This window comes from Monopterus albus, unplaced genomic scaffold, assembly GCF_001952655.1.
Source record: "Monopterus albus unplaced genomic scaffold, M_albus_1.0 scaffold82.1, whole genome shotgun sequence".
Lineage (NCBI taxonomy): Eukaryota > Metazoa > Chordata > Actinopteri > Synbranchiformes > Synbranchidae > Monopterus > Monopterus albus.
In genome coordinates this window covers 496753-516006 of record NW_018127962.1, presented here as the reverse complement: position 1 = coordinate 516006, position 19254 = coordinate 496753, and the positions used below count along the sequence as shown (strand labels likewise).

General features: G+C 41.1%; 1 protein-coding gene across 5 annotated transcripts in view; it reads left to right on the top strand.

The window, feature by feature from the left end:
• runx1t1 (RUNX1 partner transcriptional co-repressor 1) overlaps nucleotides 1-19254 on the top strand; it is a 64424-nt gene that overhangs the window by 21796 nt on the left and 23374 nt on the right. The window lies entirely within an intron of this gene.

Genomic DNA, 19254 nt, shown 5'->3' with positions numbered 1-19254 from the left:
CATTAGATCGATAGGTTACTGCTTTGATATTAAAATTGCCGAGAGCTTAGTGCAGTGTGCAGATTTATTTGTCTGTTTTTTTGTCTTTTAACCACGCCTTCCTTCTCTTCATCCATCCTTCCTGTTTCTAAATGTCTCCTTTTCCATTTTCCTTCTCTGTTTTGTTCTTCTCTTAATTTGCACATTAACTGAAGTAATACATGGCTGTCAATACACCTGTTAATTAAATACTTAGATGGACTGGAGTGTGGGAGCTACGCTAACTGTCCACCATTAATCTGACACACTTTAGACAGATTTCATATAGCCTCTTTCTTCATGGAGTTATGGCTGTATTTGATATGCAGTATTGAGACAGTTTCTGGCAAGTTACATCAGATTGCACTAAAGCTGAGGCCATCTTCAGTCGATCCTTTGACAGAGAAAGAGGAGAGAGGGAGAGAAAGTCTCATATGAAGTCTACTGATGTTTGACTTTTCTTTTTCTCCCAGTATTGTGTAGTGCTGCCTGAATATCTGTTCATTTATCTTCCCATCTGTGTGTGTCTGTGTATCAGTCTGCTAGCCTGTCACTAGCTCGCACTTTCTCTCATCCTTTTCTGATTCTGTCTCCCCATCCCTCCCTCCTCTCTCCTCTACACTTTTGCCTCTTTTGCTGGGTCTCTTTCAGACTGTGTCTTCCCTGTGTGTCTGGTAGAGAATCACTAATGGTCTCTACTGGGGTGTAAACTGTGAGGTTGTTCTGTATGCTGTGCACACAAACACACAGATACCCACACATGAATTTTACAGCACGCAAGCAGGAGTTAGTGGGCACAGAAGACAGGGAAGGGAACAGAGAGAAGGAGGCAGACCAGTTTGGGCGGTGGTGATGTGGTGAACTGTCATGTCAGTCCAAACATAACTCTCTGTTTACATCCTTTCACATCTCCGGGCTTTTTGCGTATTACTAGTTCTCTACTTGTGTCTCTTCCTTCACTCATATCACTCTGTGACATGAAACCGACACATTTCACAAGTGACTAGAGGTCTCATGGGACTTCAGGGTGTGTGTGTGTATGAGAGAGAGACAGAAAGAGGGCATTTTGTCTGTGTATCTCACTCCATCACCCTCACTATTCAAGTCCACCACATTGACTCATCACTGAGTGGGCCCTCCAAAGCCCTATTGAGCTTATCAAGTCTTCCACAAAAAAGTCACTCCTATTTTTTCCTAAAGCCAGCCAACCCCCTTACACACACACACACACACACACAAGCACACAGATACTTATAGGTTGGCCCCCATCCCACACAAAACAGCCTTGACTCTCCATTGAAATCTCCTTAGCTCAACATTTTCTCCTCATTAGTATTGTGTGACTGTTCAGTTTGTTAATGCGCCTGTGTGAAGAAAGCCTTTTATTTGCCTGTTTTGAATTTAAGCACATATATTAACCCATGACTTGAGTGGGAGGGGGGGGGGGGGGGGGGGGGGGGGGGGGGGTTTAGGAGACGAGAATGGAGCCGAAATGTATGTTGGAAATATATGTTTGGAAATACAGCAAGCTTATAGCTTCTTGACAAGTTGACTTGTTTAATACTTGCATAAAATAAGCCATTTTCTCCTCATTCATGGACACACACACACACACACGCACACAGAGTAATTTAACACAGCACGACTCATATCCAGTGATTGTAAATGCGGTATTTGCTATGCGAGTGCCTCAAATGTATTTGTGCCTTTTTAACAAATGCGTTCAGTTGGCAGGTAATGCCATTCTAACAAACAGGTGAAATTACAGGTATTACAAAACACAGACCAATGCAAACAATCATCGCTATTTGTCCATGGAGTGTAGCAAAGCTTCTGTTGCTGTCAGTAGGATTATGTGTTTTGGCAAGCATCTCGCTAAAGTATTTGTTTGGTTGCCTACATCTGTGGCTGCTATTACATGAATTTGTTGTGGATAAGATGGTGAAAGTGGGACTGAGTCCAGGCAAACTGGGACAGAGGATTGAGAACAAACGACTTGAAAGGGGGGCTCTTGCATCCTGCATCACTGCACTTCCACACATATGACATGGTTTCACTGGCGACATGAGCCAATAAATCTTTAGCAGCTAAAAAACATCCACCTTACTGGCCGATCCCATAGCTTGACTGGCTTTGGTTGTTGCGGGTTTTGTCATTCCATAGAAAGGGTTCATTTTGTGTCCCCAGCATTTAAAGGTAAAAATGAGGCAGAATAATCATTATTGTTTTCAATGATAGAAACATTAATTGTAAAAGTGTACTTGTTAGCATGAAGTCAAATAAAATGCAATCATAAAATTACAGCAATGTGTCACACCAGTGTATTTCTGCACTAATATACTGTATTGTTCCATTAAGTAACACTCGCTAAGAGGAAATGGCATCAATGAAATGTTTGAAGAAGACAAATTCAAACGATGGTTGACATTGGATTTTCTTTTACAGCATTTTTTGGTGCATTTGTCTTTCAAAAGCTTCTTTGTCAAGCATATCATATCTACCCCACTGCTCAAAAATATAGGGAAAACCTTTCTTAAAATGCAATTTTCAGAATGAATTTGTAATTAAACATGCATTTTTCATTTACCTGCTTGCTAAGTGTGGTGTTAACTTTGACCACAGAGAGGATTTTGCCCATCTTACTTTGACTTTTCCTGCCCTGTCACTGAATTGGTTTGCCTATTTTCTAGTGATAGGGTGGAACAAACTGACTCTGATAGCTTGATATACAATGAACAAATAGTGCCTGAGCTTGCAAAATGTTTTATTGCAGGCCTAACATATCATTCATGCTATAGAAAACTTTATATTTGGTTATGATAAATAAAAACAATCTTAAAAAATCCATGGCCCAATCTGTACAGTTTCTATGGAGTGTCTCAGTTAGCATGGTGAGCCTTCTTGGCACCAGTGTTAATGAAAAAATAAATAAATAATCAATAACAGATCTCTGATTACAAAAACTAGAAGGTGGCGTATGAAGTTCCAGTCCCACTGCTGTTTACTGAATAAAATCCAGTGTATCAGTGTCGGCTTATAAAAGGAAATATGAGCTTAAAGAGAGAGACTATGTGTATGTGAATGTGAGTAATTTTAGGAGCCGCATGTCTCAGGGGAGCTGGTGAAGCTATTACTGGTATTTTTCAGCGCACACACACACACACACACACACACACACATCTTCTCTCTCATCTGCCTCTATCTCTTCTCTTGCTGCATTATCTTTTTTTTCACCCTTTTCCCTCTGTCTTCCATTACTGGCATTTTAAGTAGCTCACCAGGGAGCATGAGGCTTGTTGGCTTGCAGTAATGTTAAGATGCTTCGTCTCTCGTCATTGCTGTTGTGGGAAGACAAACAGACGTGCACAGAAAACGAGGTAAATGCGGTTAAAAGGGAAGATCAAGGGATATTTGGTGCTGTCTTTTTGTCTTCTACCCTCTTGAACCTGAGACATGGTGCCTGAGATTGCACGACTATGTGTTTCTGTGTGGCTGCGCAGATGCCTGCAAGCTGACAGGGAGTGAAAGCCCAGACATATGTTAATCAGATGTTGTGATGATGGCAGCACAGAAGGAGAGAGCGAGACTGTGGGAGAAGGGATGAGGGGCGCAAAGCAATACGGAGCTTCTACAAGACAGAGTGAAAGAAGAAAAAGGCAAAGGCAGCATGCAGGAAGGAGAGGAGATGGATGTGGAGAGAAGAAATGAGGAGGAGAACAGAGAAAATGACAGGAAGTGGTGCAGTGATTCATTTTCGAACTGCAAAAACCACTGCTGAGAATCGATCCAATCCATTAGTTTAACTGAATGGACCTACACTGTGAGTTTGAGGTCACTGAACAAAAATGATAAATGTTTCCTCTTGGTACCGGATACACTGGCTGTACACAGTGTGATTGTTTTTAGTATGGCATTGTTACCCTGTTGTCTTCTGTACAGTAGTAACATCTGATCAAACCTAGCCTAGGGCAGGGCAATAATTCAGTTTTAAAGCTGCTGTACTCATTTTTATATCAACAGTGGATGAAATGACTATGTATAACACCAAAGAGATCACTTGTGGTGATAAACCCACTGAGAATTAACACCAACTGTGCAGATACTTTCAGCTCTACGAAGCTTTTTAATGAATTTAAGTTTAATATTTATTGACTTAATGTGTAACTGTTTCACAGTGACGTGACCATGTTGTGTTATTGTCTGTATTATGCTCAAATCATTTAAGATTCTCCACAACACAGTGAAAATGTAAATGAAAATCTAGAGTGGCACATTACATTATTTTGCATCTATCTTCTTTATTAAAACACTGATTAAACTGATAATTGAATTCTTTTCCATATCGTGCTGCATATGAAAACAGAGAGCAGATATGAAGGTAGTACAAAAGTGGGGAAGTGAGTGGTGCAAGAAATACATAAGACTTAGAGAAAAGAAAAATAGAGAGAAATAATTAGAAAGAGGGGAAATCCAAGAGGGAGAGGACAGAGGAGAGTTGTGGGGCATTTCTACTCCAGAGAGGGGGCCGAAGAAGCAGCACACAGCTCCAAATGGATTTTCCTTGTTTGTAATGAGGCTACTTCTTCTGCAGCTGCCAGAGCATGTGGTGTTTTTAGGGGGAGGGATTTGGATGGAGAAGGATAGAGAGACGAACGGAGAGAGAGAGAGGAGGAGGATGAGTGGGTAGAATGTGTGGAAGTTGTAGAAGGAGTTAGCTGGGAGGAGGTAGGCAACTGAATAAGAAGGAGGTTGTGGAGAGCAACAATCATGAGAGTCAAATAGTGTTCAGTCATAGATCTTTCTGATGGTATTAGGGAGAGGAGGAAAGGAAGGGAGGAGGATAGATGGTGGGAGTTACTGCAGGTCGCAGTGGCCGTTTAGAGGGAAAGAAATAAATGGAGCAAGGAATAAGAAGAAAGTGGAGATTTGTGATTGAAAATATTACAGTTGTTATGTTGTAGAGGGGGAGGGTAATAGCTTGGTGGTATTCCAAGACTCAAGATGTTAATCTGGTTTAGGAATAAAAATATTAAGATAAATGGAAAAGCATCTGGAAAAGTATACAGACTTTTTTAAAATACTGTATTTAGCAAATGAGCTGATGTGAACATGCTAGCAGAACTAAAAATAAAGAACATGAGCTTTGTGTAGAGTGCTCATTTCTTTCCTTAGTCTTCATTTTCAAACAGTGGTTCAGAGGCTTAAAATGAGAAACATATGAGAGAGAGAGAGAGAGAGAGAGAGCACTTCACCCCAGGCAAAACTCTGGTAAAGACAGTGACCTGTTTAAGCTTTGCTTTGATGTGAATTCCATGGCTGTGGACTACCTTCCCACTTTTCTTCTCCGCCTCATTTTTATTTTCTCCTCTCCTCACTCTTACTTTGATTCAAACTGCAGTTGTCATCGTATTTCTCTCTCTGCATTGGTTTCTCGCTCCTTTGCTCTCGTTTTCACTCTATCTGCTCTGACGAGAAACACTGGGAGATATGACTTCTCGCTACCTTACCTTGACTCTTTGTGCATCTTTCTCTCGTTTTCATAGGTCTTATATGATGTATTCAGGATAATCTGACAGTAGTTTTTATATGTGTGCATGCCTTTGCCTATATTTATCTCATGCACATGTTTCAGTAAACTTAAGGACACCTTTTTGGCAACCTCACATCTGGTAGGGAGTGACTGAGGAAAACTAGGAAAAGAGAACATTTCCAGGTAACCCTAAAAAAGACCAGTCAAGTGATGGCACATCTTATATGCCATATATAAAGAAACATGTAAACTGTCAATGCACAGGTGGTCACGAGATAATGCACCAATCTGTGACTTTGAAATTCATCTGATAAGCTAAGCCATGATGAGAGAATGTGAGGAAGGGAGGAGAGAGACCTAGAGTCTATGAAAGCAAAAACAAGGGCAGGGAATGAAGCAGAGGGAGAAGTCAGAGGCAGCGCACAGATGGTGAGCTGTCAGTGGCCGGCTGTGCGTGTGTGCGCACGCCTCCGTGTATATATGTGTAGTGTTCATACAATGCATATTCGTGCACGCCGCATGCGTGTGTCTGTATATGTCTGCCCTTGCTTTCTTGTGCGCATCCACGTGCGTGTGTCTCTGTGCCCTCTGAGCTGAGAGGAGTTGTTCTTCCCAGATGGCACTGGCTAACAGACACTGCAAGGCTGGCAGAGTTGGCATGACTACCCAGTGCACAGTTGGCACTGCCAGCCACCATGCTGTCCCCTATGTACTGGGGTGAGGGTACCTGCTGCCAGCCACCTAAACTCATTGACTGACTGGCAGGCTGTCTACCCACGGATTTAGTCAGTTGGTAAAGTTTCTCTGTCTTTGTTTGATTCATAGAGAGTGTCATTTCACCCTGGGTGAATAGGAAACCTCCTGTTTTCAAGAATTCATCATTTAGAAGCAGCACTTCATGAACCTGTTACTATACAACCAATGAAAAAACCGAGTCAAAACATGAAGGAACATCAAATTGCTTTGTCTCGAGAATTCACATAACAACTTGAGCATTTTAAACTGTACATAACTTTACTGTAATTACATTGTGTTGATTATATGATTCTAGCAAGGGCTTTCATGTATTACGTTTATTGTCAGATCATTAAACAGCAATGTTTCTTAGCATGCTCGTATGATCATATTAATCTATAGGCCTGTGCTGGCAGGTTGCCAGCGCTGGAGGCTTTCCAGCTGAACACACTGATGGTTTCTCATTGTATGTGAAGAAAGCAAGCAAGCGCACATATATAAGTTTGAATAGCTACAGAGGATAAAGGACTGTATTAATGTGTGTGTGTGTGTGTGTGTGTGTGTGTGTGTGTGTGGCAGATGCACAGGTATGCATGTGTCTGTCTGTGTGTGGGCTTTGGTAGTGTGGCAGTGGTGGTGATGTGCGTGCATGTGTGTGGGTGTGGAGTGCGGACATTGTACTTCCCATGCCTTAAACAGGAAGTGTAAACTAAGCTCAGATGTGTGTGTGTGTAAAACTGTAATCCTCCGCTGTGTGTGCACTGTGTTTGTGAGTGTGTGTGCGTTTGAGGAAGCAGCTGTGAAAGCGGCAGCGTATGCCAGGTCGGGAACACTTAAACAGAGTTGAGACACTGTGTGTGTGTGTGTGTGTGTGTGTGTGTGTGTGTGTGTGTGTGTGTGTGTGTGTGTGTGTCGGTGTGTTTGTGTCTGCATGTGTGTCTCTATTCTGGAGCATATGTGTGTGCGTGTGTGCATGTGTCTGTGTTTTTGTCTGTTTGTGTGCATGCAGGGTGGGTGGGGGATTATTTTGGCCACCCCATCTGCACTATGCTATTTTGCTACTGTTTCTGCAGGCACACACACAGTTGCACACACACGCAGAGCACTGTGCCAGGCAAGCTGTTCACTAGCTTGTGCTGGCAACACTCCAGAGAGAGTGGTGGCATCCATCTGTAGCACTGGAGAGCAGTTAGGTTGCGTCTCTGAAATTGTGAGTGTGTGTTTACGTGCGTGTTTATGCAGCAGAAAAACAAAACGATGGGATTGCCGTGATGATACCATTAGTAGTATCAGTGGTGGGTGTGGGGACACGGTTCAGAGTTGTGCTGATTAAAAAGCTGTTGTTGTTTGATGGACAGTGGGAGGTGGATTTGGGAAGGACAGGGATCTGAAGTGCCTCCTGCAGAAGAAAGACTGCAGCATGTGTCCTGCAGAGCAGAGTCAGCTTTCATAAAGTTCAACCAAAGTTTTCACTGAGGATTCTGGCTATTCAGGGCCAACAGTGCACAAGAAAAAGAACTGATACTACTCCAACATTTCAGATCAACAAAGTGGAGGTGTAGTAATAAATATCACAGTCAGGCCAAAGTAATTTGTGTATTAATTATGTGTATTTATGAAATATTACACATCCAGCATGTTTCCTCTTGTAATGCTAATCAGTTTCTGCCTTTTCCAGTTTCCCTGGAAAATTACCAGTTCTCACACACAAAAGTTGTTTTGTTATTGGTGGCAAAAAGACTTTGCAGTTTATAGTACAGTGGATCCTTATTTCGATGAGTGTTTTGGCTAAGAAAGTGATGATAAAAATGAAGAGAACTCACAAATGAACCGTTGATTATGCAGCAGAGTCCCTCGCTTTAACAGTAAATAAACAAAAAGTTGCTAATTTCTAGTTGTTGAGCTGCAGATGGCATCTGCTAACTTGATTTACACCCTCTTCTTTGTTTTATTTGTTTTCATAAGAGGCTCACACATTTTGTAATATTTATCAAATGTCCCTGGAGTTTGTTTTTTTTCTAAAATCCCCAATCATAGTGAAAATGAATAGAACAATAACAACAGACAATTCGTATAAAATGTATAGAACCACAGTAACTCATCTTTGTCACAGGTGCTTCAGTGTGTTGTTCACCAACACTTTGCTGTGAACTGATACTCTTGCCCATGTTGAGATGCTCTCTTCTGGTTTGCCAGTGTACTGACAGGGAGGTGAGGCGGTGAAAGGTGAAACAATATGAGGAAAGAGCAGAGGAGAAAGTGTGTAATGTTTAGATGAAAGGAGACAAAGACACTGACCTGGAATGGTCATGGTGCTGCCGCTTGTGTATGTGTTTGTGTGTGCCGCATTCGCCTCCAGCCATACTCTACTCTCAGCCACTCAGAGCCATTAGCAAACCATGGTCACCATATCGCACACAAATGCACAGGTACACACACACGCTGTATATAGGCCTCGAAAAACCCCAGTGTGAGGTCGCACCAACCGCCGCTCTCTGGCTCCGTGCTCACCCAATGTGACTAAAGCCCGGTTTTTAAACATGTTCTCCTGTGGGGGAACGGGGGGAGGGGTGGAGGAGAGGGAGCGTAAAAAGAAAAAAGGGTAGGGGTTTTCAGAGTTTTTTTTTTCCTGTTTTGCAAATCTGGTTCCACTTAGCAGAGCCCTGGAACACATTTCATAAATTGCAGACATATTTTTTTCGGAGCGGTTTTGGGGAAGATAGTTAACCGGCAGTAATTTCCAACACATGGCAGCCGTCATGTGATATTTCGAAAACACAAAGCAGACGAGTTGTTCCCTCAAACCCCAGGAACCCTCCCTCCCTTACTGTTAGCCTCTGCCCTCTTTTTTTTCTGTGCTTGTCCTCTGACTCTCACGTTTGATTTCCCCATCTGTCTTTCATAGGCGTTTAATGTTATCTCTCATTTCTTTCCAATCTTTTCCTTCTTCCTAGAACTTGTTTTCTGCATCTTTCCACTCACCACTTCATCCGTACAACTGTCCGCTAACCTTCCTCTTCCTCTGCACGTCTGTCTGTAAAAGATAACTGTCATGTAAACACAAGAGCCTTTATTGTCTGTCGAAAATTGATTTTGGTCCCAAAGATGATTCCTTTTAGCATAGACACACATACACACACAGATATAAATTGGCTGCAGAGAAAGGCTTCTAGCGTAAGAGGACCTGGCAGGCAAAAGATCCAAATTGGCACTTGCGTGTGTGTGTGTATGTATCGATGTGTTTGTTGTTTAGAGATGGAGTGGATGCACCAGTGATTTTAAATTGTGCTTAGGGTCATTAGAAAGTTTCTCGGCGTGTTCCTGTGCCACTTTTCTCAACACTGACAGCAAAAAAGCTTTGTGTTTTGCATAAATAAACAACCTACACACTACCATAGTGAGACTATAGTGTTATATGCTGTACAGAGAGTTGTTTTCTGCAATCGGTGCTGCAACAACAGCCACACAACAGATGTATTTACTATATCACGAAGGCAAGAAAGGTGACCTAGTGGTTGTGCATGGAGCTTGGGGGTAAAACCCTGGAGTGTCATCCGCATTAAGGTGTGTGTTGAGTATTTTGTGTGAGTCCTTCTCTGCTGGCATAGAGTCTTGCCTGGGAAAACACCCAGATCCATTTGGGTTCACTTGGCTCTGTCGGCATGGCACCAGAAATGAACCAAACTGTATACAGAGAATAGTTTTCAATAGTCTGGCCTCCATTAAATGGTAAAACAGGGCTCACCAAGGCTTACATCTGTTTTATACTACATCAGTCTATTTTCTCCAAAAGGTAACACTTATACCATTGTTTTGACATCATGTTGTTAATGGCAATGACAGGCCAGCTCCTTATAAATAAACAATGTTTTTGATCGTTTTCTAAGTATCTTGAGCCCTGGTTGGACCTGCTGTGGAAAAATGTCTGATGCCAACATGGTTCTAGTTCAGCTAAATGCTAAACTCTCCCTCTTCCTGTCTCACTCATGTTTTCTGTACCTTTACCTCCCCTTGAGCCTCATCATTTCCTCCAACCTATTTCTGTATTTCCGCCACCCATTCCCACTGCCTGTCTTTTACAAGACCCTGTAGTTCAATTTTGCCTGGCAACAAGATGTGGCAGGAATTGGTTCGATTTGAGAGGATGCGTAACAGGCACTGTGAATCATTTTTATTGTTCTTTAACACATACTTCCCCTCTCTCTGCAAGAGAGACTTTATTTCAACAGATGGGTAAAACACACATTACTATAAATCTGTTTTTTGAAAAAGGGACGTTATACTCTGCATATGTTTTATTGTCCAGTGTGTGCATATGTTCGTGTGTAGTCTGAGGTGTTTAGCAGAATTTGTGTGTTTAGTTTATGTATTTCTGTGTTTGTGTGCAGGTGTGTGTGTGGTAATGTTTATGTGATGGAACAGATGGTGTTCAGACCTTTGTATGCGATTGAGAAATCTCCTTATGTCTTTGCTGGCTTGACAAAGTGTAAACACACAATGTTACACTGAGAAGAAGATTCAGATATGCTGGGAGATGCAGAGGACTGTCAACACTGATCAGCAGCTGATCTGTTAGCAGTGCTCTATTGTACATTTACTCTTTCATTATTAGACTCAGTTTATAAATACAGTCTATAATGACATTATTGCAAGGCAGTGTCATAATCTGAGGCACAATGAATGCAAAGCATACTTATTCTTACATTGTCACTGCGTCTTACATGATCATTTACTATTTTCAGCTAGGACAGATATGATGGGCTTCGCAGTGACCTTTAACCCGCACTATGCCTTCAGTGTTTGTTTGTATCGACTCCAGCTTTAACCAAATTCTCAAATACAGACTATGATATATCTAAAATATGACTGGATGGAGAAGAAAAAAATCTAATAATATTCAGATCAATTCAACATCAGTCACCATTAATAAAACTAATTACTTTTCATGAGTCACAGCTCAATCCCTCATTAGATATAAACTAGAATTATCGCTTCGTGGTTCTATGCCTCCACCAACCAGTCAAATTCACAGGAATTGGAATAACACTGACCTTGACCTTTGACCTCAGTCACCAAAATTTAATCAGTTCATCTATGAGTCCAAGTCCAGTTGTGCCAAATTGGAAGCAGTTCCCTCAAGGCATTTCTGACATATCGTGTTCACAAGAATGGGCCGTACGTAGGGACAGAAAACCTGAAAACATGACGCCTCTGGCTGCGGCTATCAGAGCCATAAGAAATACAAATATCTTTTTTTTTTTGGTGGAAGATTTTCAAGCCACTTTAGTGTAATAGTCTTTGAGGATGCCAGGAGCACTGAATATCAAGAAACAGAGGACATCAAAGTTTTGAAGGAATGTAATCAACATCAGTGGTTGAATTTTTGTGAAAGAAAAGAGTGCAGAGAACCAGCTGAGCAAATCCTATGGAGTATAACGTAAAGTATAATAAGTAATAACAGCAACGTCATTATGGGCAAAGGAAAACTGTATCACATTCTGCCAAAAGCACTCACATCATTTAATGTAGTGTTGTGAAGAGATGAAGTACCAGCCACAAGTGAGCAGAAACCTTCACCAGTGTCACCACTGAGTGTCTATAGAGGTGAATGCAAATGAGAGAAGACAAAGAGAGAGAAGGAAAAGCAAGAATAGGGAGTGAGAAAGTGAAAGAAGTAAAAAGAACAGATTCCTGCTCTCCTCTTCATCCTGTTTCTCCTCGGGAGGGAAATACGTAAATAAGAAATCAAATCTATGTGCAGTACGTGTGTTAGAGAGCTATAAAAAAGGGGAGGTGCATTGTTTTGCTTGCAATGTGCACATGCATCCTTGCAGCTGTGTGTGTATTTGTGTGTTTGTGGGTTTGCTGTAGGGCATTGCATCCATACATCTTCTTGACAAGCGGGTGGAGTTTGATGGGACATGCTCTGCATACTGCTCCATCTGGCTGCCAATGAATCTGTGTGTGTATGTGTGTGTGCGTGCGTATGGTTTAGAGGATGATTCCTCTTGTTTCTCTGTGTCTGAATCTCGGTCATCCCTCCTGTCCCTCATCTTCATTCATTAACACATTCATCCCCTTCCACTCTCCATTTTTATCTGTCTCATGTGTCCCCCTACTCCCTCTCTCCACATCTGCACCCGGCACACAGAGCAATCACCACAGCCCAACATCTCCACATCTCTATATCGCTTCATCTATTCCATTACCTATCTATCCTGCTCCCTCTCTTCACGCGTTATTGTGTACTGTGTGTCTAGGTATAACACACCCGCAGGCACCATTTTGCACAGACATTAGCGGGTTGTGGACATTAGTGCTCAATTCACAGGCTTCCTGCAGCTTCAGCGCCTCAACGCTCTCACAACTCCTACATCAGTGTGGGTTCTGTATGCATGTCAAGATGGTATGTTTGCCTGTGTGTGTGTGTGTGTGTGTGCAGGGCATAACTGGGTCAATCCATACACATTTTTCCATTTAACTTTATAATGACCGTATCTTATGCCTGACTAACGCAATCTTGGCACCAGCGTATTCTAAATTGTTTATGTCACAACCGCCAACTCTCAAAAATTCACCCAGCGTGATTGAAATCCATTGTTGTTTTGAAGAATGGGATTTTCCTGTGTGAAGTACTCTCAAGTGGTGTATTACTGCCACCGTTATCACATCATTTTCTGGGTCTCCAACTCTATGATCACACTCCACACAAACACTCATGCAAACTCTCTCACACACACAGAGGCAATTCTAGCTTATGAAGTGTGTAATGGAGATTGTTTGACTCTATCTCCTGATGATAGACTTTGAAGCCATCATAGCATTTGTGAATAATCTAAAACACCAAGGTTAGGCAACGTTGTTCCCAATATCGCAAGGTGATTTAAATACTACATAACGTCCTAGCTGTGTGTGCGATGATGAAATGTATATGGTTTTGATATAACTTTTGACACCATGTTGCATTTTGGCCTTGAGTTTTGAGTTATGGATTAGCAAATTCCTTTCTGTAACATATTGAACTCTTTCTCAGGGACTGCATTCCTCCTAGATATCATTCATTGCAACAACCATGTTTTAGGCGAGTGATGTAACTTGTATGTAACCTCAGAAAAGGCGTGTATCACAAGTCAGTAGGGGGATAAAATCTCCTTTCATTGAGCTTGGCTGAAAGAGGGTACTAGTGCGAGGGAGAGAAAGGCGAAGAATGAAAGAAAGAGATTTTGCAACACTGAGGATCACGTAATCATGAACGATGCAAACGGGTGATGTAAGAGTGAAGACATCCTTTTGAGTGGCAGGTAGTTGTCCAGGGCTCTGCCTCATTTCCAGGATCGCTCTGTGTTTCAGACGGATTAACTGTATAGAGATTAAAGAAAGTACAAACAAGAGAACTTCAACTTTGACTTTGCTTTTCTTTAGTACGCAGCCTTTGAGGCCATGTTTACAAAGATGTGAGAGAGTTTAGCATCACAAATTCTTATGGCTTATTCTCAAATGATGACCAAAAGTGCCACAAAATAATTTTATACCAGTGGTTCCTACTGTGGGGGTTTCAGACAAGGTGGTTTGCAAGACAAATCTGATCAATGAACATGATTGATAAAGAAAAAAAATATTTTACATCAAATATTCAGTTTTTTCTTGTGAAATACAGGAAAGTTACCTCTTTAATCTCCTAAAAATAATCAAACTGACAACCTGAGAGCTGAACAAGATATGCTGTATACCAGTGGTGGAAAGTAACTAAGTTACTCAAGTACTGTGCTGAAGTAGAATTTTGATGTATCTGTACTTTACTTGACTATGGAGTGATCACTGTTTAGAATTTCAGTGACATCTCCATCTCTCACTCACCAGGCTGCTAAAACTACTTTGCCTTCAATACATTTTAGAGGTAAATATTGTCCTTTTTAATCTACTGCATTTATTTGTTAACTTTAGTTACTAGTTACTTTTGAGAATCAGATTAACTACACAAAATACAATATAATGATCTGACTTATGTATAACTGGTGGGAAATTGACTAAATACCCAGCAGTACTTTACCAGCTACAGCATTAAATATAACATACACAATAGTGTGTCAATAATTGTATTCCAATAATTTAACATATATTAATGTGAAATATACTATTTTGCATAAGAAGTACTTATACTTTTTGGTACTTTAAGTATATTTTGAGGACAATACCTTTGTGCTTCTACTTAAGTAACATTTTGAATGCAGCACTTTAACATGTAACTATTTTTGCACTGTAGTATTGTTACTTTTACATAAGTAAAGAATTTGAGTACTTCCTCCACCACTGCTGTATGCAACCTGTGATAGGGCACTCAAAAAACTGGAAGCCAGTGTTTTACACCAGGTGATTTCTCACTACACAACATGCTAACAGTGCTTCTGCCATTCATGTAATCTGGAATCGATGTAGACAAAATAAACCTTTTCCCCACAAGGGAGTGCATAATTCAGTCGGATATCAGTGTAATAACCTTTGACACATACTGTGCAGTATGATAAGTGGGTAACAATATACCAGATACATTTAATAAGGTTCAAATACCACACTGGTATTCTCATGGGTTTAAGTCTTATTCAGGACACCTGTATTATAAGTATTTGCACTAAGAGCACCTTTGTGATGTTTGGGTTAAGCCACGTTCCAAATTGCTGTTTTTAGACATTCATCACTGTCATCCATAGACATGATCATCAATAGGTTTGGCACTTCTGCCTGCATGGAGTGCTCAAGTGAATCAGCACACATTTGGGAGGCTCTTCTGTTCCTTTAGAGCTAATTGCTACCTCTTCGACAACCATCTTCATCCTCTCATCCAATCCATTAATTCCTGGGTGGCAGCACTTCTGAGAAGTCATAAAGTGAGCTGGACAAAGTCAAAGCACTCACCCCGTTCCATTAAAGTGCTACACATCGATAAGCTGTCCAGTCCTGGAATGCATCCATCAGCTGGCCACAGATCTGCTGCTTTGCCTACAATATGAAACTGATTGGGCAGTAACGGGGCTAATAAATGGACAATAGATGTGCATTAAGTTCCGCCATTAACTTTTAACATACGTATTAGACAAGAGGAGATGCCCGACTTTGTTTTCAAGGTTGTTTAAGAATGCTTGTTCTGTATGAACTGAATTATGCATGAGGTAACCTGCCATTGTTCAGCCTCGCTCTACTGCTGTAATAAAATGAAGGCTTGTCTGACTAAAAATACGCCATGTTTACTCATGAAAATGGAAGGCACACACTCACATGTTTCAAATAATGTGCTTCACTTGTAAGATGTATTTTTATTTTTCCCCAAACACTGGGTAAATTACCTTGTGAAGATAGTATTGCTATTGATTCAAGTGGCATAGTAATTGCTGAGTGAACGGGTGGGTGCAGCCCTTGTTGGTTAGCATGAAGCCATTGATTTTATTCTGCTTATATGCTTTGCAGTGCTCTCAATCAAATCAGAAACGGCAAAGATGCTGTTTATAAATCACAAAAGTGTGCGTGTGAAAGAGCGGGATTGCCTGGATGTATGTGTAAACGTTTGCTGTGTGCATGGATTTTACACTAATTCAGACTGTATCCTTCATCTTCTTCACCCGAGGGGCAGCAGATGAGTTCCTAATGTTTTCAGGGTTTATGTTGCTCTGATCTCTACCTGACAACTGCCATCCAGTCCTATCACTGACCCAGATGTTAATCCCCAATTACAAGCCTGTAACCAAACTCATCTCTCCACACTGCTGCAGGGCCTGTGATGCCATGCAGATCAGGTGGAGCTTGAGTCTGGACTTTTGTGTATTTTCTCTTTCACTTTATGTTTATACATTGACTTTGAAGTTTTTATTGTAAATTAGTGTTAACTCATTGGAAATTATTGTTTATGCTTCTTTTAAATGAATACTAACACTCTAGCCATTTCTGAAAATGTACCACTTTGCTTTAAAGGTGCAGTGTGTGAGATTTAAGCCCCTTTTTCACCTCCTGGTACAGCTCGACTTGACTCACGCTACTTGTTTTTCCATCCGTCATAGTATGTTGGGGATAGTACATGGTACCACATGCCACATACTGAGAATCAAGAACAGTATACCTTGTCTTGTGTCATCCCCTAGCTCATTTCTTTGTGTCTTTGCTTCTTTGATGGAGGGGATTCACTTTGTCTTCTGTTCACATGTGTTAAAGTGTAAATATGATCCTCTATTTCTTCAAATTATAGCTCTTAAACTCTTGTATCTAATGTTACTTCTTTTTCATCTTACAATTGTATCCAAATCCAAGCTGCTAGTTCAACGTGAAAACGCAAAATTCACGCTCTAGACCCAGTGTGTGGTTTGTTCGTTCTAGGCTACTGTAAAAAATTTCTCAATCTTACACACTGCTCCTTTAAATTGAAAACAAAAAGAAATATATTGTATTATTTCCACCCTAGGGGCTGCTGAAGGTCAGTATCTGACCACATCTTGGTGATGTGAGTCGTTTATTCAATCCATTTTCCTATCAAGTATCAGATTAATGAAAGATGATTTGAATCCTAATTTGATGTCCTACTATCTAACAACAGATCGTGTGAGCTTGGCCAGAAATTACTACACAATTAGAAAAGGCAATATACAGAACTATGGAAATCATGAGCTCAGAGATCCATTGAAAGAGGATAAGTACAACCATGTGTGATATGGTGACTTCTCTGTATTTAAATTGGGCTCATTAAGTATATACTTGTAAGGTCTTTGTGTTTGACTGGAAAATGATGAATTACCTTGGGTCCTGTCACCCAGCCGTCTTCTTTAATGACCTGGTATTTTCATAGATCATAATTTAGGCAGGCATACAGGATATGATAGCTGGCAGCCAGAGGTAAGACTATATGTTTCCACTGACTATTCCAGTATATGCTGAGTTTATAAAATAAATAATCAGACCCAGACTTTTTACTGTGGTGAAATTAGAGCAGTGAACCTTTCTCATTCTGGCCAGGTTGGAAGCAGTGAATGTTTGTGTGTATGGGAAGCGATAGAAAGAGAGGACAGAAGACAGTTACCAAATGTGCAGCACAGTGAGAAGACAATCAAAGGTTTGGACAGTCGCTCTGTTCTCTCTGTCTTCTCTTCATATTAACTCTTCTGTCAGCTCCGTTCCTCTGTTCTCTGCTTTCCTAATCATTTTTCCCTAATCTCTACTCTGTATACATTCATGCTCCTGAAATATATTCCTTTTTCCTTGATAAACATACATTAGTTTCAACAGTAGAACTGTATAACCTTCTGAATCAAATCCAACCCAAACAATAAAATGTGAGACTTATCTTAGTGCAAGCTTTTGGACTGTAAGTCTGTTGTGTTCTGGTTCTCAGCCTTTGCCTGCAGCTCCATGTTCACCCTGAAAGTCACCCAGTCTCAGCAGCAGTGTGCTGGGAGCCAGATACTGTGAATCCAACCTTCTCAGTGACTTTATCAGCTGACAACTTCTAGGATGGCACCAGAGAGTGCACGGTGTGAGAAGGACAGTTCCACTAGCCACAGGGAGGAGTGTGACCTCGGACTGGGGAAAGGATGTGATGGCTCTTTCCCAGACTTTTCCCTCCCCTGACAGTGTCTGACTATATTTACTGTGTGTAGGCTACCCCGAGAGTGATGAAATTCACAATTTCTCACCATCTAACCACAAAAGAATATCTTGATAACTGTGTGTACCAGCAAGGAGCATTGAGAACAATAGTGTCAGTCTAACATAGATCATAAGGAGTAACATAGTCTCTAGGAGTAGCTACACAGGCTTTTATATTCGTTAGCTGTTTTGTTTTGTTTTTTTAATTCAGGAAATTCAGTTGTCAGTTTCTTGTATTTCTCATTTCATCTCTGTAAATATTGAAAGCTTAAAGAAGAAAATCAGTCTTGTTCTTGGATATATTGTGGCCTTGAGCTATTGTTGTACAATTGCTGTTTTTTTTGTTTGTATCCTGTAGAGGTCTTGTGATTGTTTCATTAATTTATAGCATTTCGGCATCTGCTTGTATCTCAAAGGGTCAGCGTGTAGAATAGAGACAGAGATTTAGCCATTCAGTTCAGAAATGGAGCTATGGAGTGATCACTGTTTAGGATTTCAGTGACATCTCCATCTCTCACTCACCAGGCTGCTAAAACTGAGCTAGCATGAACAAAACACTTAGTCACCTCAGCAGCAGCAAGGTAGGGCCCTACTGAAGCTAGCAGACACAGGCTGCCGTGTCTCTCACATCATTATTTCTCTTTCCACCTAAACTTAACACTGTAGAAGACACGATTAGAGTTTTATGCTCCTGTTGTCACAGATAATACTTTGTTTCTCTTACAGCTCCTCCCTTCCCTCCTCTCTCTCTCTCTCTGTCTCCTTTCACCCTCCTTCCTCTCTCTTCCTTTTTTTATAATTTCCATTTGACAGTGTGCCACAGAGTTGATAACAGCCTCCTGACTATGTGATAGGTTTGTAGGCTTGTTGCTCCCATTGCTGAGAGATGTTGTGTATCTTATCCTGCACGGTATGGGCTCGGCCCTCGTGACAGCGCAGGACTCTGATAATGTCTTGTTGTTGTTCTCATGCATTTGACATGGTCAGTTATCAGCTTAGCACAAAGCAAATGAATTCAGTGAAAAGAAGCATGTCATCTAAGAAAATATTGTTTTTGATAAATGTTATCTTTGAATTTTTGTATCTATGGTGTGTGATGTGTAGTCAGTTGTGTCATGTGTATAATAGAAGGTGAAAGACAAGTTAAGAACCATACGTTTGTGTGTATCTGCAGTTTTAAATTAGTTAATAGACTAGTTGGTTGTCTGCTATGGACCTGTCCTGAACAGGTGTGAATATAGCATCCAGACATGCAAGCATTAGGGCAGTGTGTGTGTGTGTGTGTGTGTGTGTGTAAGGAGCACTCCAAGCACTGCAGTTGTTAGTAGGGGGGGGGGGGGGGGGGG